This window comes from Ursus maritimus, unplaced genomic scaffold, assembly GCF_017311325.1.
Source record: "Ursus maritimus isolate PB19 unplaced genomic scaffold, ASM1731132v1 scaffold_10, whole genome shotgun sequence".
Lineage (NCBI taxonomy): Eukaryota > Metazoa > Chordata > Mammalia > Carnivora > Ursidae > Ursus > Ursus maritimus.
This window is the reverse complement of record NW_024423344.1, coordinates 21937710-21961614: the sequence shown is the minus strand read 5'-3', so window position 1 is coordinate 21961614 and position 23905 is coordinate 21937710. Positions and strand designations below refer to the sequence as shown.

The 23905-nt window shown below is 41.8% G+C and overlaps 1 protein-coding gene and 1 long non-coding RNA gene across 4 annotated transcripts in view; one reads left to right on the top strand and one right to left on the bottom strand.

Annotated features, from left to right (window-relative positions):
- Positions 1-3070: 3070 nt before the first annotated feature.
- On the bottom strand, positions 3071-13940 carry LOC103677624. Its single transcript, XR_572474.2, has 4 exons — positions 13560-13940; positions 13210-13290; positions 6090-6221; positions 3071-4431 (listed from the first exon to the last, which is right to left on the bottom strand). It is a non-coding gene; the product is annotated as an uncharacterized LOC103677624 (long non-coding RNA).
- Positions 13941-18567: 4627 nt separating this feature from the next.
- TRIM13 (tripartite motif containing 13) overlaps positions 18568-23905 on the top strand; it is a 19404-nt gene continuing 14066 nt past the window's right edge. The window contains exon 1 of one of the 3 annotated variants that reach the window (XM_040622591.1): positions 18568-23640. The gene's annotated coding sequence lies outside the window, so the exon portion shown is untranslated. The other 2 variants (XM_040622578.1, XM_040622583.1) reach the window with 2 other exon arrangements.

The window sequence follows — 23905 nt, the reverse complement described above, 5'->3', positions numbered from 1 at the left end:
TTGTCAGTGTAGTGTATGTTACAGAAGAGAGAAGTTTGTACGAGCTGTCTCTACTTGTATTTTCTTTAACTTGAGACTGAAGTTCAAGAACAGCCAGTCATCGATCATTCTTATGGATCTCTTGAGATCGTAGAGGTGATGCTCATGGAATTCTATTTACTCCCCTGTATAGGACCACCTGAAGTTTGCCCCCACTATTGTAAACTGGAATCAGACCACACTGAAGTTTCAACCCTTCTATCCATTCTCTACCAAAAAAATCACCACTCTTAAAAAATTATGAGTAGCTTCTGAGGTGATGGTAGTGTTCTATATCTTGATAGGGATTTGGGATACACAGGTGTAGGCATTTGTTAAAACTTGGGGATTTACATGTAAGATTTTGCATTTAATTGTATATAAATTTCACTTTAAAAGTTGAGAAAACCATCAACAAATCTTTAATTCTATTAATGATAGGCATGTTGAATTATTTAGGGGGACATATAGCGATGTCTGCAATTTACTTTGGAATGCATGAAAAATAAGATGAATAGGTGATTGGATAGAGAAGTGAATAGACATGCAATAAACTAAGTAAAATGTAAAATGTTAATGGTAGAATCCAGATGGTAGGTGTAGAGTATCCACTATTGAATTGTCTCAGTTTTGCTGTATATTTTATAAATTTGCATAATAAAATGTTTGAAAAACTATCAAGAAACTTAATGCCACTCTAATTCAGCAGGAAATGCGGAAGAGGCCACCGCTATGATTAGATCTGTATTCTGATTACCAGGTGCTATAGTGTTTTAGACTTAATCTAATTTCGTGGATTCTGATCTTTTGCATTTTTACTACTTAAAACTAGTTACCTTATCACCCCTCTACTTTGACTTTCTGGTTTACCTGTTAATTTGCTCATTCATTTTCAAATACTTAACTTTGCCTACTATGAGCCAAGCCCTGTGTAGGTGTTGGGGAATATTGTCTTTGTCCCTACTGGGCTTCCATCCATGGCTTATTCGCAGTAACCAGTACCTCTACTCCCTTCATTCTGTCAGGAGTGCTGGTTCCCGCGTCTCTGGCTAAGCCTCCACTGGCAGGACCATTTAATCCTGGAATACTGTAGACTGCACGCTAAGGGCCTAGGACGTTTGGGGTTGGGGGGGAGTCTATGAAAAATGTTTTATATTTGAAAAAAAAATCTACAATTTACAAAAAACAAACTGCAAAATCCTGTACATTCCCTAGGCTGCAGAAACAACTTCTCGTCACCTTGATTCTCCCTTTCTTACGGCTTTGGATCCCATAGGCCTGCCGACTGGCATTTCTGTTCCCAGTGGCCAATCTGGTCCTAATGTGGATGCTGGAGGGGAACAAGGAACTCCAACAGTCAGAAGGATGCCTAAGCTATCCTTCTTTGCTCTTTGGACTCCCTTGGGCCGATTCCTTGTTCACCAGGCTATCTTCTGATTTCCATGTAGGTCTGCAGAAAGAATGTAGTATTTGAGTATTTCTGGTCCCTTTAACAGTGGTTACTCAAGCAAACAAGTATAGTAGCTTATACTTAAGAGTTGCTACATCACATGTCTAGAATTCAGGGAGAAAAAAACACCAATCATGCCAACATCATCATAATTATCACCATCATCATCATCTCTTGTGGCCATTAATTTCTCAGTGTAAATTAAGTTGGTAATATAATGACTGAGAAAGGGGGATGAGGAATATTTTGGCCCACTTTCTCAGCCATCGCCTTAGCTTTGAATGGTTCTATTGACTCATGGCTCCTAAAGCGTTTTTCTCAGCTTCTGGGTTCTAACCACCACTCTTCTCCTGTTGTTGACTTTACTTGCCCTCTGACCTCATGCAAGGCCCATTTTACCGACTGAGACTTTAGCTTTTGTTTCTCTGCTTTTAGCTGTGTTATTTCAGGGTCCTTTGGGCAAGACGCAATCAGCCCAGGGCCCTTGGCCACAGTGATGCTTCTATGGCTTGTGCTCACTGCATACTCAGAGCTGGGACCTAGACAACTTTTTGTGCATAAAACTCCATAATTATAAAGATTGCCACCTAGTACATATCGACAGATATGGGATATTGGTTTTCAAGACTTTGAACAAAAGCAAACAACAGAACAATGTCTTATAAACCAGTATTTAATGAAGACCGAGAGTGTTATGGATATTTTATTTTTATTGGTTGGTAATTATGTCTGCATGATTCACAAAATTACTGTAACATTCCTGATTTTATTGTTCCCCCAGGAAATCCTTCTCTATTTTAAATAAAGCGTGTTTTATTTATCGAATACATTGGGTACCTCTACCCTGTTATAGAATTCAACACTGTAAATAAACTTAAAGAGCTATGTGGTTTGACTATTTTAGCAGAGGCTTGGCTCCCTACAGAGAACAGTGATTTGTATCCCTTCCCCTTTGGAACCAAAAGGGACCGATGACAGCAGTTTGCAAGGACTATGTTTAGATGATTGAATCTCGAGTCCTCTTCACATCTCTAGTCTGTTGCGTTCATTTGGAGAACCGTGAACAGATGGAAGTCCATGTCTCTGATAGAGACCCCACAGAACTCACTGCGTAAGACGTACCCCAGCTTGGCATTATCTTTTCTGCATTTTTCTTCTGTTTCTGTTAAAAAAAGCTATAGAGTAAAAGAGAAAATGAGCGCACGTGTGTGTGTGTGTGTGTGTAACTTGTTTCAGTTACCATCAGTTTGGCATTCAGTATTATTCAAATATATTCATCTAGTATTATGGCTGCTGAAATCGGCACATTTTTTATATACGTGTATACACAGCCTAGCGCCATATGGTTCAATACAATTTAGCACCTCTGATGTGAAAGGCACTGAGCAATCTTAAATCTCTTATGGAACGAAGTAGGGTATAAACCAGCTAACAAACTATACAAAGATACAATATGGGAGATACAAAGAACACTGTACTAGTCCTAACCTTACTGGAACCTAGGGGATATTCTGGTTAAAGGCCAAACTGATACTTTAATATTTCATAAAGAATTATGACGTAAAAGTTTATTAATAGAATAATGATTAGAGCTCTTTTTTGTAATTGAATGAAGGAGAGTTTATGTTTACTCATAAATATTTATTATTCATTATGTATTACATAAATAGTATTTATTATTGTTTATATAATAGGTAAAGTACTGTATGTTAACCATTTTTCAGGATTAACTATTTTATATTAAAGCTGTATGAGAAGATACTGTCTAAACCTCTCTACAAGATATATGAAATTCTAACATAACTGTGGAAATTCAACATGTTTTAATTTGTCACCAGGCACAAGACATTGGTCTACCATACCCTCCTCTCCATCCTGGTCTTTACTCCCACCCCCTACTCCCCTGAATTAGGACAGATAAGGGAAGTATAAATATGATATAACCAGGCAACCCTTCTGATGAGCTTCCACTACGACACCGCAGCTACCTTGGTCATTACAGTGACATTTGTATGTTTTATACATTTTCATTCCATTTATTTCACAAAGTTTAATGTGCTATGTTCAAAATTACTACAGGTACATTCTCAACATTTCCAACAAACATAAAAATATTGGTTTTGTTTTTGCTGATTGAATAAAATTGGGAGGTGGTGTTTTTTGGTTGTTGTTGTTTGGTAATAGGGCTCCCGTTTGCTGAGAATTCGGTGAGGGTCTTCAGGGGCAGGAAGCCTGTCGAAGCATTTGCTGTTAAACCATTGGCTGACAACATTTGGCCAAACCACAAGTATCGAGGGCTGGGCTGCAGCAGGTCAGTGTGGCCACTTGCCTTAGGTGCTCAGCGCCTCCCACCTGCACCAGCCCCTGCACCCCTCCCACCTCCATCAGTGGTGCCTGTTTGTGAGGGTGGGGGTGGGGGTGGGGGAAGGGGCTCTCACTTTTCACCCCATGCACTTCTGTCCTGACTGCGTTTCTCCCACACGTGCCTTTTTGTGAGAACCTTTAAGTTCTACTCGCTTTTGCCTGCGCTTTCCAAAGACATGCATTTCTGACACTTTAATTGTGAATGTCAAGTGTTCATCGTGGCGCGGCCCCTGCCCCCTGGCTACTCGCTCCTCACAGGTCATACTCCCTTCTGCTCCCCCGGCCTCCTCCTTTCTTCCTTCTCACCTTTTGCTTTTTCTCCACTCTCATGGGGTTCCCGTCCTGCCTGTCCTTTCCTTCTTCTCTTGCACAGATTTTTGTGAACTATACCTTTGCAGGCTTCGTTTTAGAGATTCATCAAAGGTCCTCATCTGTAATTATAGCCACTCTTTGTTGCTAAGACGAGTGTTCCTTTAGGCCTTGGTTTCAAGAAATTTGTCCAGAGTGACTTCTGCATTGAGTGGCATATTTCTCCACTTCCTTGAGAAGGCATTAAGGAAAACATGTGCTCTTCCTCTTTCTCCAAGTTCTTCTGCCTGCTGGCTTGTACAGCGTATTAGTTAACAGCAGAATTTTCTTTTAAAGCAAAAGCAAATCATTGCTAGAGGAGACAAAATTAACTAAAAGGCACACTGAGTTGTTAGGTACGTCCAGAGTCTGATTTAGATTTGAGAAGAGGAGCAGAAGTAATTTTTGTATTTTAGAAAGTGAGGAGGTCTCCTGGCCTAGTTTCAAGAACGTGACCAGAGAAATTCTATTAAAAAAATAAAAAATAAAATCCAACAAAATCTAGCTGGGAAGATAAGCCAGACTCTTGTTAAAGTGTCAGAGATCTTAACATATTTTAAATGCACTCATTACTTATTAATTTACTATCGAAATGCATAGATATCCTCGTGGCCCCTGTTGTTAACCTCCACTCCCTCTCTGTGGAGTCCTGACCTTTCTCTGCAGCAGCTCCCACATGAACCTTGGGTGGGGGCTGTCAAGACTACTCCCAGGTAATCTAGGTCTTTAAGGGAGCACAGCTTAGCCAGATTGCTCCCATGCAGGTCATCAGTTTCTGCGCACAGAGAAAATGCTAGAGTGAGTCACAGTCCTCCTTTTCTAACAAAAGGGTATTGTATTGTGCTGTTTGGTTTGGGCTCTTGTATGCCACTTGTGGTTGCAAACTTATGGCACATGAGGCACAGTTCCAGAGAGACACCACTCAAGTTACATTATAAAGATCTGATTTGGGTGTGCCCCAGTAGACTGTGAGATCCTTTAAGGCTGCGACTCTTTTCTTTATCTTTGATCCCCAGCCCTAAGCACACTTGTGCTTAGCTCAGGGTATGTACTAAATAAATGTTGCTTGGTTGGAATGCTGCAGCAGGAGGGGAAGGGCAAAAGCTGGGTTGTACCACGAGCGGACGACGTCCCTGTATGAGGCCGCATCACCTTCACAGGGCCAGCAGAGGGCGCACTTGCATCAGTAGACAGAACGCGGTTCCTTGCCCCCCCCCCACTTGTTTTCCGGAGCCTTACGTTTTGGGTGAACTCAAGGCCTGAGACTACAGACATTTCAACTTAAACCTGGCACACACCATTAGGACATCACCAATTGTACAGAGGAAGCCTATGTTACATTCAGTCCAAAGGCACATGAACAATCCAGAATTAGCTTAAGCAATACTAAGCCATGACATCTCTGGTAGAATCAAACTTAAAGAAGAAAAATCACCTAGTGTTCCAGGAAATTTTGGTAATTTTAAAGTTGGAATGCTCCTTACGCTCACTTGACAAGCTAGTCCCTCTAATCCAGCTACCGCATTTCTCAGACGAGGAAGCTGAGGTTTATGAAATTAGTCCTCTAGACTCCTCATGAGGATAGATCTACAGAAAAATTCTACTTCTTTCGATGTTGGGTTTTAGGCGTGTTTCTAAAACATGTGGAAAGATGGCCATTTGGAAAAACTGCATCTAGAACCCTTCTATCTCTCTTTCACACTCTCTCATATACATTTAAATATGTACATAATGTACATATAAAAGACATAATATATAATATGTAAAATGTAGAATATATAATATATATTTTATGTATAAATTAACATTGAAATTAAATTTAAAATTAAATAAAATTAAAAAAAAAACCAAACTGAAATCCTCAAACCTTCAAAGAATCAAGTTCTCAGAGCATTTTAAATGTACCTACCCCTCCTGCTGGCTTGTTTCTGATGAATCATGACTCTCTGTCCAAGGCTGCTTGTCAGTGCTCATCCCCCATCTTCCCCGGGTGTCCCCATTTGAAGGCAGCCTTTCCTTGGGTTCTGCTTTTCTGTTGGGGCTGGAGGGAATACCAGGAGGAAAAAGAAACAGGATAGTATGTCCATGCAGCATGGGAAGTCTGAGAGGTCTCAACTTCAGGGCAAGTTATGGCAAAGGAAATCCCTTGGTCTGCATGAGATGGCTCACATCCCTGCCAAAAACCAAGGTTGAGGGCAGTCCGGCCCAGCTCTAACGGGCTGTCACTGGACAGGTTAAAGCAACTCTAAAAAGTGCAGAAGGGGGAGCACTTGGGTTGGTATCACAGGCCCTCCTTGGGGAGAAGTACATCAGGAAAGCCACCCTCCAGGAAATGTCCCAGGAGTGGAGCCTGGAGCCTCCTCAGAGCCCAGGAGTGGGGCAGGGGTAGAAGGGAAAGGGGTCCATAAAAGAGACGCTGGCTGTGAGGGGGCAGGGCAGAGTGGGTGTCAGAAGTCCTGGGCTCAGGATTTTTGAAAAGTGAGGACAGGCCATCTGGCTGGCTCAGGAAGTAGAGCATGTGACTCTTGATCTTGGGGTGTGAGTTCAAGCCTCATGTTGGTGTAGAGATCAATGAAAGAAAGAAAGAAAGAAAGAAAGAAAGAAAGAAAGAAAGAAAGAAAGAAAGAAAGAAAGAAAGAAAGGAAGGAAGGAAGGTGAGGACAATGAAGTAGGCTGGGGCTTAAGGGCCCTTGAGCAGGACACTTAGAAGAATGCTCCCTAGCCAGCAGGAAGGGAGGGGCCTGAGCACTTCTCTGGCTTCTCAAACTTGCAGATGAGTGGGGATCACCTGGGGATCTTGCTAAAAGTCAGATTCTGATTCAAAGGTCTGGAATACTGCCTCTGGCTCTGCATTTCTAACAAGTTCCCTGGTGAGCCTGCTGATCCAAAAACCCTACTTCCAGAAGCAAGGATCTCTTCCATTTGAGTCTGGACGTCAGGGAGCAGAGACCCAATCACTGGGCAAATTCTTTCAGCTGCAGTTCAAATCCAAGGTTGTCTGCAGCTTCCCAGGCAGTAAAAGCATTTAGGGAGGAGTTATTTATGGGGCGAGGAGGGAAAGGGGTCTCAGAGTTAGGGACTCCTCACCAACCTCACAGGGTGCCTGGGAGCTAGGAAGAAGAATGGCCGGTCTTCCCACGAGTGGGGCAATAACAGTCAGGGAGACGTGGTGAGGCAGAAGATGCTAGTACCTGAAGGTCCCAAAGCAGCTCCTAAATTCCCCTCAGGCAGCTTTTCACATGCTACCTGGAGGCTGCCAGGTTGAGAGGTTTTGAAACAAGATACTGGGTTACCCCACAGAAGCACCTGCCAAATGAAGTGACCCATTGAGAGAAGCTGCTAATTGTAATAGAGGCAGAATGTTATCTGTACTAAGTTTAAAACAGTTTTCCAGGGGGAAGTGAGGACAGGCCAAGGCAGCCAAAAAGCACTGGGTGTTGCCTTTGCAGAAAGCTGAGTTACATGGACAAATAGCGTTGCCAGGTGTCCTGTATTGAACCGGACGGACAGTGTGGTGTTTTAGCTTCTGGAGTATTAAAATGCAGCAAACACCTGTTTTAAAAAATCATTATTATTTCAGATGTACTTTTCTTACATTTGGATTGATTTTGAATCAGCAGAGGTTTGTAATTTTAGCTTTTAGTTACTCCTTCTGCTAAGTATTGAATGGACAAACACCACTTACAGGAGCCTTAGGATTCTTTTGAAATGTGAGGAATCCTTTTATGTTATCTGTGTGCAAGGAAACTGTTCCAACACTAATGTTAAGTATTCTGTTAAGTGAAGTCAAAATCTATCCCTTGGGAGGGAAGGGTGCACTCTGCAAATAAAGTGTTTTGTTTCCTCAGTCTCTGTGGGTTGGATATTTTTGTAATCCTATTTACCCAGGAAGCAGGGAAACACAGTCATCTTGGGGGTAGTAATAAGCGCCAACGTTTACTGAAGGCTTACCATGTTCCCAACGCGGTGTGAGACTCGATGTCCTCTACCCCTTTCTGCAACGATCCCATGAGGGAGATGCTCTACTTGTCCCTATTGCACAGTTAGGGGAAACAGTCTCACTGAGTCCCAAAACCGAATTCCTCTTTTTCTCTCAGATCCCTCATCCAATTTATAACAAGTTCTGTCTGTCCATGATAACTCCGAAATAGACCCAAGACTCTGAACTTTTTTCAACTTCGCTCAGGCCCTCGTTACCCATCTTGCTCGAACATTGCATTAGCCTTCAAGTGCCCCCCTATGCCACTCTTACTCCTACACACAGCAGCCAGAGTGGTCTTCTTATTTTTATTTTTTTTAAATGTTTTTATCGGAGCCTTGTTGACACAGTGTTGCATTAGTTTTAGGTATCCAGCCTAGTTAATTCCCCTGCTCTATGCTGGGCTCACCACAAATGAAGCTACTGTCTGTCCCCACGTGGCACTATTACAATATCACTGACTAGAGTCCCTGTGCCATCCCTGTGACTAATTCATTCCATCACTGCAAGTCTGTATCTCCCCAGAGTGGTCTTTTTAAAATTGTAAGTCATACAATGTACTCTCCAGTGGCTTCCCTTCACATTTAAAATAAAATGCAAAGTCCTTTCCAGGACTACAAGTCCCTACATGATCTCCCAGTTGCTGCGTGCAAATTCTTCATTTGGTCAACAAGTGCTTGTTGAGGGCCTACTATGTGCCACGCACTATTCTAGATGCTGGGCATCTTGTTCCTGTATAGAGCTTACATTCTAGTGGGAGGAAACAATAGCCGAAGAAATATGTAGGCTATCAGGTGGTAGTAAGCTCTGTGAAGAAAAATGAAGTAGAAAAGGAGACTGTGGGGGTGCCTGGGTGGCTCAGTTGGTAGAGCATGTTGACTTTTGATCTTGGAGTTGTGAGTTCGAGCCCTACCATGTAGAGATTACTAAAAAAAATAATAAAGTTAGAAAAAGAAACAAAAGGAGAATAGGGAGTGTTGAGTGGCAGTGAGGGTCCACCAGGAGGGCCAAGTAGTTAGCCAGGAAAGTCTTCCTGAGAAAGTGACACTAGTGTAGAAACCTGACGGTGAGGAAGGAGTGAGCCAAGTGGATTGTAGAGGGAGAGCATTCCAGATAGAGGGAATAGCAAGCACAAAAGCCCTTAAAGAGGAGTGTGCTGGGCATGTTTGAGGAACAGCAATGAGGCAGATGTGGCGAGAGCAGAGGCAGTAAGGTAGGGGAATAAGCAGAGGTCAGAGAGGTCCTGGGGTGGGTTGGGGTGAGATAAGGCCATGTAGGCCCTTGTAGGTCCCCACCCCACCCCCACTCCAGGGGCCTGGAGTTTGAGTGGGTGGGCAGCAGGGGAGGAATATGAGCAGGGCAGGGATGTGATTGTGGAGAAGGGCAGGGAGACTTGCTTGGAATCAGAAACAGGAGCAATAATGGAGGTGAAGGTCAGAAGGGAGGCAATGCAGGAAGCGGGCTCCAGTGTTGCCCATGGGTCTGGGAAATGAGGACAGAAGATCAAGCATTGGATGTGCCAAGGCAAAAGATTTAGCAGATGAGGCACTTTCCGTGGGATGGTGGCCACAGCCTGCGGGAGAGGCTTCAGAGGGAACGGGGAGAAAGGAGGTGGAGACGGTGAGCAAAAGTGCTTGCGGTATAGAGACTGTCAGAAGCCTGAGGTGGTGGGTCGTCAGGAGAGGACTTTGTGACAGTGGAGGAAAGTACTGCATTCCTTATGCCGGTGGGATCACGAAGGAGAAAGGAGGACACTCGCTAGAGAAGACTGGAGGGGTGGAGTGTGCGTACCTGCCAGAAGGCCGTCAGCCCTGGCACCTGCAGGAGGGAGAGCGAGGATGGGGTACAAGTGCGTCTGGGAGCTGGTGGATGTCCTCGATTGCTGGCCTCTGTTTTCTCAGTGAGATAGGAAATCTGTCCATGAAGATGAGGATTAGGGAAGAAGTGTTACAAGTTTAGGGAAAGAAAGATGACAGGAAGCTGAGGAGTTGAGTGTTCATGCAAGGGAGTAGTTATTAAACTGGACTTTGGATCTAAGCTGATTAAGGGCGGAAGTGAGGATATGAGGGAGGAGACAAGCAATCAGAAGGTAGTGAAAGAGCGGACTACTGTAGGGTCCAATAGAGCTGGAGAAATTTGGGGTTGGGGGACTCCAGGGCTAGGAAGATTGGGGGGGGGGAATTAGAATGCTTCATGTGCCACCATTTCAGCTCGCTTGCCTTACTGCTGTTCCTCCAACACTTGAAGTTGGTTTCTGCCTCAGGGCCTTTACGCTTGCCATTCCCTTCACATCCTTTCCTGGCTTGTTCCCTAACTCTACTCAACTCTCTGCTCTAACGTCACATCCTCAGGGAGGTTTTGTCTGATCACCTAGATTTGAAAAAAGTCTCTGTCCCTTGACTCTGTTTCATTTTTCTTCATGACATTTGTTGCTTCCTGGAATTATGCTATATTCATTCATAGGTTTATATTCTGCGTCTCCCACTAGAATGTAAGCTCCATAAGGGTAGGGATATTGTCCTATACACCATTTTATCTCGAACACATAATAATGGGCACTCAGTAAATGTTTGCTGAATGAATAGTGAATGAATGAACTTGCCCAAGGTCACTCAGCTAGTGAGTGATGGAGCCAAGATTCACACCCAGAAGTCGGACTCTAGAGCCCCAGGCAGGGTGACAGAGGAACTAGACAGAGAGACCGGGGGGGGGGGGGGGGGGCCTGCAGCCCCGAGTGAAATTTCCACCTCTGAGATTTTGGTTGCTTTCCCATGATGGAGTTTGAGGGGAGCAAGGGAAAACAGTTATATTGGAAGCTTTATTGGAAAAGGCAGAAAGTAGAAGAAGAAAAATAATTTCCTGGATAGAAAACTATCTAGAAGGACAAAAAACAAATCAATAACATTGTGCAGGTCTGAGATTGGGGCATTGATCAAAGGTCACTTACTTCTGATGTGTGTGTGTGTGTGTGTGTGTGTGTGTGTGTGTGTGTGTGAAAGAGAATGCATTAAGGGAGAGCTTTTGGAATTAAAAATTAAAATGCAAAAAAATACCCACTTTTTAAAAAAGGGGAAATAAAGAAAACTGCAGACTCTCTGGTGATGAAAGCAAAGGCTAACACTTGAGTCATCTTTTCTGGGAGAGCAATGGGTTTAGAAGATTAAGCCAGGCAAAGATTTTAAACCATCCATTTTCTGAGTTCTTTGAATCTTCAGTGTCATTGGGAATGACTCAGAGCTCGATGCTTGTGATGCAAAACTTACTCCTCAGTGTTATTTTCCATTTGCGAATTGGTTGGATCCATTCGAGTCAAACTGTGCTTTTGTAGACTTGGTTGCTTCTTTTGGAAGTGTTCTTTCAAATTAGGTTACAGAAACAAGAGCTGAATTACACAGACAGCTGCAGAAACAGATTTTTCCTTTCAAATGTAAGATGAAAAAGGGAATATTGAGAGTATTCCTTTAGCGTTGAAACCGACCAACTTTCTTGGTAAAGTTGTTTCTTCACAGTCAGAAATTGGGGGGGGGGGGCTCTCCACACTCCCTGAAGAGGCAGCCAGGCCCCTTTCAGGGCAGAAGTTGGGGTCACACAGATGGATGTTTGAATCCTGTTCTGTTCCTCATAGTTGGATGACTTTGGTCAAGGCGCTTTAACCCTGTTACTTCCTTCATTTGTAAAATCCATGTCCCCGAAATTCCCTCATGGGGTTGCTGTGAGGGTTAATTGAAATGATGTGTGTGGTGTCACGGAGTGATTTGCTTGAGAAATGGAAGTTATTATGTAAATTGCTGGCAGACTATTACTTGCTTTTGTGCACTCATGTTTTCGTTCTAGCTCTGTTGTTCATAGACAGCATGACTATATAATTTATCATCCAAACTGGGATCCTTTTGAAAATGGAAGATTATAACAAGCCAGAGTGGACTCTGGGCTCTTAGGAGTAATTAGGACTAACTCCAGGCAAACCTGGATGTATGATCACGCTCCCAAAGACTAACTCCTGGTAAGACAGGAGGCAGTGGGAGAGAGCGGGCTGCCACCATACCTCCTGCTGGAGGGACAGCAAGAAAAAGGGGAGGGGGCGGGGAAAGGCGGGCCTTGCCTGTATTGGTCAGCTAGTTAGGAACCAATGACCTAATCTTTCGAAAATGTTAAGAATAGAAGAAGCTGGGCCATGTGGGTGGCTCAGTCGGTTAAGCGTCTGCCTTCAGCTCAGGTCATGATCCCAGGGTCCTGGGATCAAGTCCTGCATCATCATCAGGCCCCCTGCTCAGTGGGGAGTCTGCTTGTCCCTCTGCCTGTTGCTCCCCTGCTTGTGCTCTCTGTCTCTCTTTCTGTGTCAAATAAGTAAATAATACCTTTAAAAAAAAACAGAAGAAGCCCTCTTTCCCTTCCCACGAGCCACTTTATGATTTGGCAAAGGACTTCCCTCTGTTGGGAAATCCCTGGCAGGTAACGAACACGTGCCCTTAATTTCTTCACTTCCTTTACCTACTTCTGCCTCCAGGACAGAGATTAACTTTCTCTTCCTAAAATTGTTAGTGACCTCATTGGAAGATGCAATGGTTCACTTTACTTCTCCTGTCAATATTCAAGACTATACTCAGTTCTTGAGATTCTTATTCTTTTCTCATATTTATGCCACTTTTCCCAGTGTTTGTCTCCTAGTTCTTTTTCTTTTGCATACACCTTACATGTAGGTGTATTGATGGAATTATATAGTTGGCAAAAAGTATCCTTGTGAAGACTGTGGAAAGATGCAGAAATGATTGCTTTAACATCCTAAGTAGAAATAATGCCATAGAAAATGCTACATGTTAAAAATAGGTAAGGAGATTTTGGTCTTAAGAAGGCATTATGACGGCATTATGTGATCCAAAGATAACAGTCTTACCCAAGCCACAGCCACAGCCAAGATCCCCCAAGGGCAGTAGACATCTAGGGAACACTAGCAAATGAGAATTAAAAGTGCCATTTGCTGGGCCTGAGCACCGCTACGAGCTTCAGCCTGAAGACTGCCTCTATCTTCCACGCATAAACAGACTCTTACCTCTGCAGGAGCACAGCAGAGAGAATGCCAGGTCCTCTGCCTGAGAGGGAAGAGAGCTGGCTTCAGCAGGGAACAAAGGGGCTGCAAAAGAGAAGAGAGATTCTCTCTTGGGTGTGCAGAGGCAGGCTCATATGAGCTTGAGAGAGCAGATTCTGGTCCTCTCTTTCCAAGTCTGCATGTAGTGAACTTCAGGTGGAAATTAGCCCTGGCAGGAATATTTACATCATGGAAACTGGTAAACACTACAAAGTGTGGCTTCCCACCCCCCACCCCCCCTGCTCAAAACTGAATGTGAACTATTTATCAGCACACCACCAGGAGAGGGCAGAAAACATGCGACACTCCCTTACTCTGAGTTGGCTCTGGTTATAAAATGCACCATTCTGTTTCATTGTGGGAAGAGCCTGAGATCGATGTCTGAGTTCACATCTGCAATAACAAAGATGACAATGACAACCCATTGAGCATGTCTGGGTACTGTGCTTCACTATACCAAGCACTTCCCATGCATAACCTGAATTTATACTCAAATCACTTTATGAAAAAGGAACTGTCGTTACCTCTCTTTTACATATGAGGAAACTGAGGGTCAGTGCAAATAATTGTCTAATGTTATACTGTTGGTAAGTAGAAGATTCTGGATTCAAGTCCAGGCAAGTCCTCTCTAGAGCCTCAGCTCTGACCTTCATGATAATCCCTTCCTGGGGAAGGTGGGCAGAGAGGGTGAAAAAGTTTCCTCCCCAACTGGCACTTAACCGTATGTGTTACTATGATAGAAACATGTATATTTTAAAAAGTTCATCCTTTTGTGTATTGTGATACAATTTTTACATAAGGTTTTTAGATGTGCAAAATAATACTACTTATTTTCATGGATATTCACATATGTAGTAAAGGTGTAAAAACATAAATGGAGATAATGTGGGTACATAGCTATTTATTTGTAACCTTTTTGGTATATTTAAACTATTTTATAATAAAAATTTCATATATTTCTATATAAGGTAATCAGATTGCTTTTAGAGTTACGGGTAGTTCTAATCATTTATTTAAAAAATTTTAATGTTGTTATATTGTCTTTTCAGTTAAAATAGTTTTTTAGAAATGAGTGTATGCAAAATCTGGTAAAAGTGAATAATGTCTGTCAGCTATATTGTGCCAGTGTCAATGTCTGGGGTTTTGAGAATATCTTACAGTTATGTAAGATGTCATCACTGAGAGAACTGTGTAACACAATGGATCATTATTGCTATTTTTAAATGAATTAATAATTTTATTTATTATTTGCAAAAAGTTTGAGAATCTCTGTTTTAATGAAGGTCTCCTCTGACCCCCAGGTACTGTTAGATGTTTTCCCTATGTTCCCACCCCTCTACCACAGCACTTACCACTTTGTAGGTTATGTTTATAAAGTAGCATTTACTGGGGCGCCTGGATGGCTCAGTTGTTAAGCGTCTGCCTTCGGCTCAGGGCATGATCCAGGAGTCCTGGGATCGAGCCCCACATCAGGCTTCTCCCCTGGGAGCCTGCTTCTTCCTCTCCCACTCCCCCTGCTTATGTTCCCCCCTCTCTCGCTGGCTGTCTCTCTCTCTGTCAAATAAATAAATAAAATCTTAAAAAATAATAAAGTAGCATTTACTTAAAATGCTATTCTTCTTTTCCAGGAAACTTTGATAGGCCACCACATTTTTTCCACACTTAAAAATTGAGATATGATTCATAATACCATAATCATTCTCCCTTTTATAGTGTTAAAATTCAGTGGGTTTTAGTATATTCATGAGGTTGTGTGCAACCATCACCACTATCTAATTCCAGAATGATTTCATCATCCTTAAAAGAAACCCTGTGCTCATTAGCAGTCACTCATCATTTTCCTCTCCCCAGTCCCTGGCAATCACTAATCAACCTTCTATTTCTATGATTTTGCTTATTCTGGACAATTCATCTGAATGGACTCCTGTAATAGGTGGCCTTTTTGGCAAACTCCTTTCACTTTTAGCATAATGTAACCAAGTTTCATCCATGTTGTCACATGAATCAGTATCATCCTTTATATGGCTGAATAATATTCCGTTGAATAGGCATACCACATTTTGCTTATCCATCCATCAGTTCATAGGCATATGGGTTATTTCCAGTTGAGGGGGGCTATTCTACATAATGCTGCTGTGAACATTTGTGTGTATGTTATTGTTTGTACGTATGCTTTCAATTCTCTTAGGAATATATCTAGGAGTAGGTATGCTGGATCATAGAGTAACACTGTTTAATTTCTAGAGGAACTGACAAATTTTTTTTCCAAAGCATAGGCCAGCAGCTTTTAAAAGAAGTTTTTTTTTATGACTATAAAGAGAACACATTATTTAACCATTAGAGAAACTTTGAAAAATCCAAGGAAGAATCAGGACAAAATAAAAGTCATTCCCACTTTATACTACTTATGGATAACAATTGTTAACTTGGTGATCACTTTTTAACATGTGCACACACACACAATCTGCATTATGCTGTATATACTTTTTGAAAATTGTTTTTCACTTATAGAAGACATGCATTTTTGAATTGTTAAATGATCTTCTAAAACATGATTTAAAAATGGCTACATATCATTATTTTGTATGAATGTACCAGGATTCATTTCATTCATATCCTTTGGATGGGTAATAACAATATTTCTAACTTTCCCCTGATAGCTGTGTAGCAAATAGTTTTAGCATATAAATTGCTGTGTTTATGATTACTTTCCTAGGATAAATTCCTAGAAATTGAATTAAGTATATGTAATTTTTGAACGTTTTTTTATACAGATTCCCGGGTTGTCCTCTGAAAAGTTGTACCCATCTATGTTGGTTTCCAGCAGCAAAAAGATGGTCTGTCTCCCTCATTGCTGGCCTATTGGTCATTATGTTTTAAGTCTCTGCTAATTTAATGAACTAAAAAGGGCTTGCTTGGCATTTCTTTGATTATCATTGAGAATGAATTTTTTTCCTCATGCTTATTGATCGTTTGTATTTCCTTTTTTAATGTCCTGTTTTTCAGGTATTTGGCCTGTTTTTCTACCTAGGTGTTGCCTTGTTATTCAGTTGGAAGAGTTTGTTCTAATTGCCTTTTTCTTTTACAAATTTTTCTCTTCTTTACAAAAGTAATAGATGCTCGATGTAAAAATATAAAAGAATTCTAATAACATAAAACTTAATAAACACTGAAAATTTCCAAATTTTATCCTCTCAAATTGATAATTTGGTACATATTCCTCCAAATGTTTTTTTCTATCCATATTCTACCAATTACACTTCTTTTCAAAATTGGAACCATAGTGGCGCCTGGGTGGCTCAGTCAGTTAAGGGTCTGCCTTCAGCTCAGGTCATAATCTCAGGGTCCTGGGATCAAGCCCCACACTGGGCTCTCTGCTGGGCAGAGGGGGATAGCCTGCTTCTCTCTCTCACTCTGTGCTCTCTCCCCCTCTCTCGCTCTCTCTCAAATAAATAAGTAAATAAAATCTTTAAAAAAACCTGGAATCGTAGTATATCTATTGTATTTAACTTGATTTTTCACTTACTATATCTTATACATATCCCATTGTCAAACATACAGCTTTATCTTCTTTTGAAAAATTATTTTATTTTTTAAAGATTTTATTTATTATTTATCTGAGAGAGAAGCTGCAGACGCAAGCAGAGGGAGAGGCAGAGGAAGAAGCAGACTCCCTACTGAGCAGGGAGCCTGATCTGGGGCTCAATCCCAGAACCCCCATGACCTGAGCCCAAGGCAGCTGCTTAACCAACTAAGCCACCCAGGTGCCCCCAGCTTATATTCTTTTTAATAGTTGTGTGTTATCATGAGTATAGTGTGTTTTAAACATGAATAGTTTTACATTTTTATTGAGTTATATCATTAAGTCTTTTTTACAGTGTATTGTTTAACTTTCATGCATAGAAAGAAGGTTCTCAATTTTTTATGGGCATTTTCTGGACTGTTCAAGAAATTATCTTCATTTTCAGAGACAAGCTATGCTGTGAAAGCGTGAAGACTCCTGATACATCTTGTAAACTGTAGAAGTCTGAAAACCTGCTTTGTAAATGAAGGGGAGGAGATAATGTTTTGATCAAATAAAATGTATTAAAGTTCCTATTTTAAGTGAATAAAATTCAGTTTTTGGCTGGTCTCAACAGCTAATTCCTAGAAGGTTGAAATGCATCAATAGTCTTTGAAAGAGAGAATTCTTACTTTCCTTAAACATTCATAAAAAAATTTGTGATCACTGGGTTAGGTGCTAGGAATGCAATGACGAGGAAACATGGACACACACAGGCACACAACACACAAAATCCCTGCTCTTACGGGTTTACAGTCACGTGGAGACAAGCATTATTCAAATAATCACACAAGTTAATATATAAAAACTAACTGCAGTGTCTGCAATGGAAGAAGAGTACAGGACAGAATGGGATGATTCAGAGGGATCTGTCCCTGGCCTGGAACATTTTGGAAAGCTAACCTGGGATGCATCAGCTGTGCAGCAGTTGAGGGACTGGGGTGGGGAGGTGGGGTTTGGTGGCAGGAGGAGGGTGCATTAGGGAGAGAAGGAACTACAGGGGTAGGAACCCTGAAGTTGGAAGGAGCTCAAGCCTGGGGCAACCCAAGGGCTAACTCAACTGCCCACAGAGAAGAAAGGCTATGGGAGGGGAAGAAGCATGCCTCTGCTCACGTATTTAAATTCAAACAGTTTTCATCATCTAAAAATGGTATGACGGGGGCCCCTGACTGGCTCAGTCTGCAGAACACGCAACTCTTGATCGTGGGGTGGTAAGTTTGAGCCCCAAGCTGGGTGTACAGATCACTTAAAAATAAAATCTTTAAAAAAGAAATAAAAATAAATGGTATGACTACAGGCTATCAGTTTGTGATCCCTGCTTTACAGGGAATGTGAGAATCACCAAACTGTGACTGAAGTCCTGAAGTGTCCTGAAATAGTGGCGTGTTCAAAGAGTTCCAGAATTTGAATGCTGGGTAGAAGAGGATGAGCCAGCAAGTGTTCCTGAGCTGGGAAAAGAAAAGCCAGGAGTGAGCAAGACGTTACTAAAGGCCAGGAAAAGAAGGCCTTTAAAGGAGGACTTAGCAAGTACTGCTAAGAGATCAAGGAAAATGAGGAACTGAAGCAGTGATCTCCACAAAATGCCCAACTGTGCTGATATCGTATAATAAGTCTCATGCATCTTCTGAATTGTCTGTGTCTTCTGCCTGACTGGGAGGGGGTGTGGCTGGGTTTGATCCAGCACAAGCTCCTAGAGACCCGGCCTCATGCTAGCAACAACCAGCATGGTGTAATAAATAAGACCATTATAAGATAAGCGCATTTTTGACAAGGTATTTATTACCACATGCTTTAATATCAGAGAGACTCAAGTAGGTTCACATCAAAAACCATGAAGCATGTATTTCTCGAGCAATGCTGTAAAGATAGGTATCTGATAAATCTAGGTCTTCGGAACCAAAGCTCTATGAAATGTACTATTGCCTTTATTTAACATAGACTGTTGAAGGTACGGGAATCTACCAGCTACTGAAAACTACACAAACCCCACCTCTGGTGTATCTTTATTTGTGAAAGAAATATTCTAAAAAAGAGTCCCATAGAACAGGATGAAAGTCATTTTCTAAATTGAAATTATAGGACTTTATTATTGAAACTGACATTTTTCAAGATAAAAACAGAGCACATAATGATTAATGAACTCAACAGAAAGATTCCAAAATAAAGTACTACAAACTCAATTATCTTAAACTGTAAATATATCGTATATGTAGCTTTACCTGAATTAAAAATTCTCAAGGCATTCACAAAGTTATTCTTCATCAAGAATAAAATTCTACATGTATGGGAATTCAGAAAAAATTTAGTTAACATAATTGAACGTAATTAATTATTGTTAAAATATCAAAACAGAGCAGTACATTTCAGAGTATATATATGTAGTGATTTTTAAAGCTCTAGTGAGACACATTCTAAAATGTAGCTAAGCAATGTATTAATAATGTATTAGTCATACAATGTAGTTAAGATCATTATAGAAAAATAAATTATATATATGATTGATATATAAATCTATATACAAAAATACATATAATTTCCTCTTATTGGATTTTAGGAAAATATGTGTCATAGTTAATTCTTTCTATATTGTATTTTATTACAAGTTAAGAACTTAATGAGCAATTATTTGGTATTAAATGTTTCAGTAGGACTTAGCCATATATGCTGTTACTTTTATATATATTATTGCATTTTTAAAAATCTGTAGTTTTCAACAAACCTCAGAAGTATTAAAATAAAGGAAATTTCTTCCCCCTTAAATCTTGGATCCTTGATCAGATTAATCTTCCTGAAATTCTTTCATCTTATTAGTGCCACATAAATAATTATTCAGTGGCTCCCATTTTCTACAGAATGAAGTTCAACTCTTTATTCTGACATTCAAAATATTCCATGCTTTGGCCTCAAACTTTATTTTCAAACCAGGCCATGCTCTTCACTGACTCAGTGTCAGCAAAGCTCATTCCAACCCTGAGCTGTGTTCCTCACTTCCAATGCTCCCATTTCTCATCTTCAAATCCTATGACTGGTTGGTTGTTTGATTGATTGATTGATTCATTTATTTATTTTATAGGCTCCACACTCAACGTGGGGCTTGAACTCATAACCCTGAGATCGAGAGTCCCATGCTCTACTGACTGAGCCAGCCAGGTGCCCCAAACCCTGCGATCTTTAAATGTTTCATTGGACTCCCACCTCCCCTGGGAAAATTTCCCTAATGTTTCTGATGCCTACCTCTAATCTCGTCTTTAACACTCATGTTGGCTTTTAAATGGCCACTCTCATCTACCATTACTGAACTAGTTCCTGTTTTTAAGACTTGTCTCTTCAACCAAACGGGAAATTCCTTGATTAGTGCCTTTGGTGCCTAGCACAACCCTGAGTACATAATTATAAGCACATGCTAGTATCATCTTAATTACCTCTGACATTTTACTTTATTATTACAATTTTTCTTTCCAACTACAGAAACAGCACAACTAAAGGCCAAGTTTACTGTTGCTGTAGTGTCTCTCATTCTCTTCAGAACCCCACCGACTTTGCTATTTGCTCCATTTAATGCATGAACGTCACTGTGCAACTAAAATATATGGAATCTGGAATTTTCTTCAAACCAGGGGCTAATACCTTTAATTTCCTCAAGTCTTGGGTAAGTTTCTGTCTTCTGTGGTAAATGTATATTTGCAGATAGATTTTTTTCCCTTTTAATGGAGTATTTTGGATGTTCAATCAATTTCTCTGAAATTATAGAGCTTTAAAATAACGGAAAGTTCTCCTTCCGTTGAGTGTGATCCCCCCCCCCCTTTTTTCCCTTGTTTCCGTAACTGAGCAAAGGGAAGGGGGTATAGAAGTGGTAGGATATATGCTTTTTAAAAGGCCACCCCGGGCTTGGTATAGAAAAGTATAAATTATGGTCCTTGCTTCCTCTACTGCATAGGCAGCTTTGTTCTGCTTAAGACCGTTATGCTTTAGCTTCAAATCTACAAATCCAAAGCAGCTGTAATCCCAAACCAGCATGGTTCTCTTCCTCCATATAACCGTAACGACCATTTATTAATCACCTCCTATATGTCTGATACAACATTGATTGCTTTACATATTACCTAATTATCATAATTGACTGAATCATAATTCCCATTTTACAGAAGAGAAAACTGAGGCTTGGAGATGTTAAGTAATTTGAACTAGTGATACAGCTAGAGAGTTTGGATGCAGAACTTATTCTAAAGACTCTGCTCTTTTCACTACACCTTGCAATGTCAGTGCCTCGTATTGCCAGGAATTCTGTTTCGGGAATGTTGGGGCTTGTACTGATGACCTTGGCAGCTATTGGAAAGGACAGAATAATAATAAAATGTTTCAATGTGTTTGAGGAGGCTCACCAGCAGTCCTCTGCTGCACACATTTGCTTCAGTCTTATATTAGGTGTTTCCCACTCTGACAATTTACATTATAGTTTTCACCAAATTTGGCACTGTCCCTTTTGTTACAGAACATCTGATCACACGTCTTGGTAGGTGGAAAGAGAGCTGGCAGTTTTTACCTTTGTCAAGACTCAAGACACAAACAACAGAATGAAATCAACACAACACTAAGAATATATACATATATTTCATATGTATATTAGAAATTCTCCCTGTAATAATAGATCACAAAAGACAAACTTAAATAAGACTATATAGTCTTGTGCTGACATACGAATTCCAATCTTCAGCTGTTAGCTTACTTATTTGAAGAACAGTCAATAGAAGGAAATTCCAGTGTGACAAGAATTTTGACAACCCCTCAGCGTTATCTCTAATGGCATCTAGTTAACATTGTGATTTTCCAGGACGAATGTAGCTGTGTGTATATGTTTTAATCTGGCAGTTATTCTAGTCATACTGTATGTGGCAATTCCCATTGCTGTTTTTTTTTTTTAAAAAGATTTTATTTATTTATTTGAGAGAGAAAAGGAGAGAGGTAACACAAACGGGGAGTGGGAGAGGAAGAAGCAGGTTCCTAGCAGAGGAGCCTGATGTGGGGCTCGGGGGCTCGATACCAGAGCACCGGGATCACGCCCTGAGCCGAAGGCAGACGCTTAACGACTGCGCCACCCAGGCACCCCTCCCATTGCTGTTTTATTAGGACCTTGGGAGGAGAGAGGCTATTCTTCCCTATTTTTCTATATCTTAGAGTTTAACGTATAATGTTCTTTTAGTAATTTGAGTCTAAAGATTTCTATGTCGAGTTAACCAATGTTTTACTTTTAGTTGGGCAGAAGTTTATTAGTATTTGCCACCAAACAGATCTAACTATATAAATATGTATTATATAATTACATTAAGGCTAATTTGTGTTTATGAGTCAACAACCTTTCACTCTTGGATCATTTTAATATTAGGCATTTAAAATGCTTTTATAAATCAGATTTTTTTGGTGTGTTTAAAAAAATAACACTAATTTAGTAGAAGACTAGGGTGCAGTTTCATGGCATTGACAGTTATGGTGCTGTAGAAAGAAGCTATACCTCGTATCCAACTTTAGAGTCTTGGCTCTACCTCTTGATTTTTCTCTTGGAGAAATCACTTCATCCATTTACTCCTCTACAGGATGAGAATCATAATTTTCATCCCACGGTGTTTTTTATGAAGACTATATGGCATATAGGAGCTGTTCTACAGAGGCAAAACTGGGTTTAAGGGATAGGGGCATGGCAAGGAACTAGACATCCCAGAAGGAAGTGGGGAGGGGCTTTTATGGAGTTGGAGCTAAAGACTGGTCACAGAGCCCAAGGACTATGTATGGCAGGCCTAGAATACCTCTCCTTGAAATTCTACTCCCAAAGACCAGACTTCCCTACAGGGGGTGAACTCAACCCCAGGGCATATTCTGTGATTTTGTCCTTGTTGCCCTTCCCCCAAGATTGTAAATTTTGGAGAAGCCATTCGTTCACCTTTGTATCCTTCTTGGAACCAAACAGATCATTAGTATAAGTGCTTAATGTGTTTGATATTAGACAAAGTCCCTATACAGAATAGTGACTCAGGTTAGCAACTGAATAACCATTAGCAGCATTTAAGTTAAAGCCAATTTTAAGTTCTTCCTTCTCTCCAAAGGAAAGAAGAGTGGTTTTTCCTAAAAGAAAATCTTAAATTGAATTGGGTCGCTAGTATTCAGCCTAAAGCCCGCAAAGAAGTAGGTGCAAGGTTGGGGTGGACGATAATTAACCTTATTTTGGTTGTGCTCTGGCCGGGGCCTATAACTAGAACCCTGGGGTTGGTCCCAACAGGAATGCCCGTCCCACCCAAACCGAGTTGTAGGGTGAAAGGCAGACAGTTGTCTCCGTCCTTCCAAGCCACTGTGGCTGTATTTCTGGTCTTGAGAGATGCAGATGAAGTGGTGTGAAGGGTTGGGCTTTTTTTTTTGTTCCTAAAAATGCAACGAACAAAAAAAAAAGTACAACAATCCAAACCCAACCATCTTGTTGCGCGCCAGCTTTCTTCCCGGGTGGCTCCACCGGGGACGGCACCGCCTCCGGCCGCCCGCAGTCCGTCAGGCCCAGCCCACGCGTCTTAGCGAACGCCGTCAGCTTCTCAGCGCCCAGGCTCGGCCGGCTCTGGACACGGCGCTTCTCGGCGCGCGCAGCCCCTCTGGAAGGGAGAGAAGCGAGCAGCCCGGAACCCTCCCCTCTTCCAGGCGCACCGCGGGCGGTGGCAGTTATTGTTGGCGGTTGTTGGCACCGGAAGGACTCCCGCCTCACCTCACCCGCTGCCCCCCCACCCCCACCCCGGGGAAAGGCGAGACCCGGGAGACGGAACAAAGGCGAAGCCCGGCCGAGGAGGCGGACCGAGGTGCCGGGAGAGGAGGGCGGTGGGGCGGGGCACGCCTGGCGCCGCGAGTCCATTTTGCGGCGGTGCTCAGCCGGTAACGCGCGGTCCCCGCGGCCGGAGGACAGGCGGCCGCACGGCTCCAGGCGGGGCCCCTCCCGCGGCCCCCGAGGTCCGAGATAAGTACCCGCCGGGTCCCTCTCAGGGAAGGGGGGGGTGTGATCCTCGGACCTGCCGCGAGGCTGGGGACTTGCCCTGGCAGGACAGCGACCTGCGTGGGGGGGGGGGG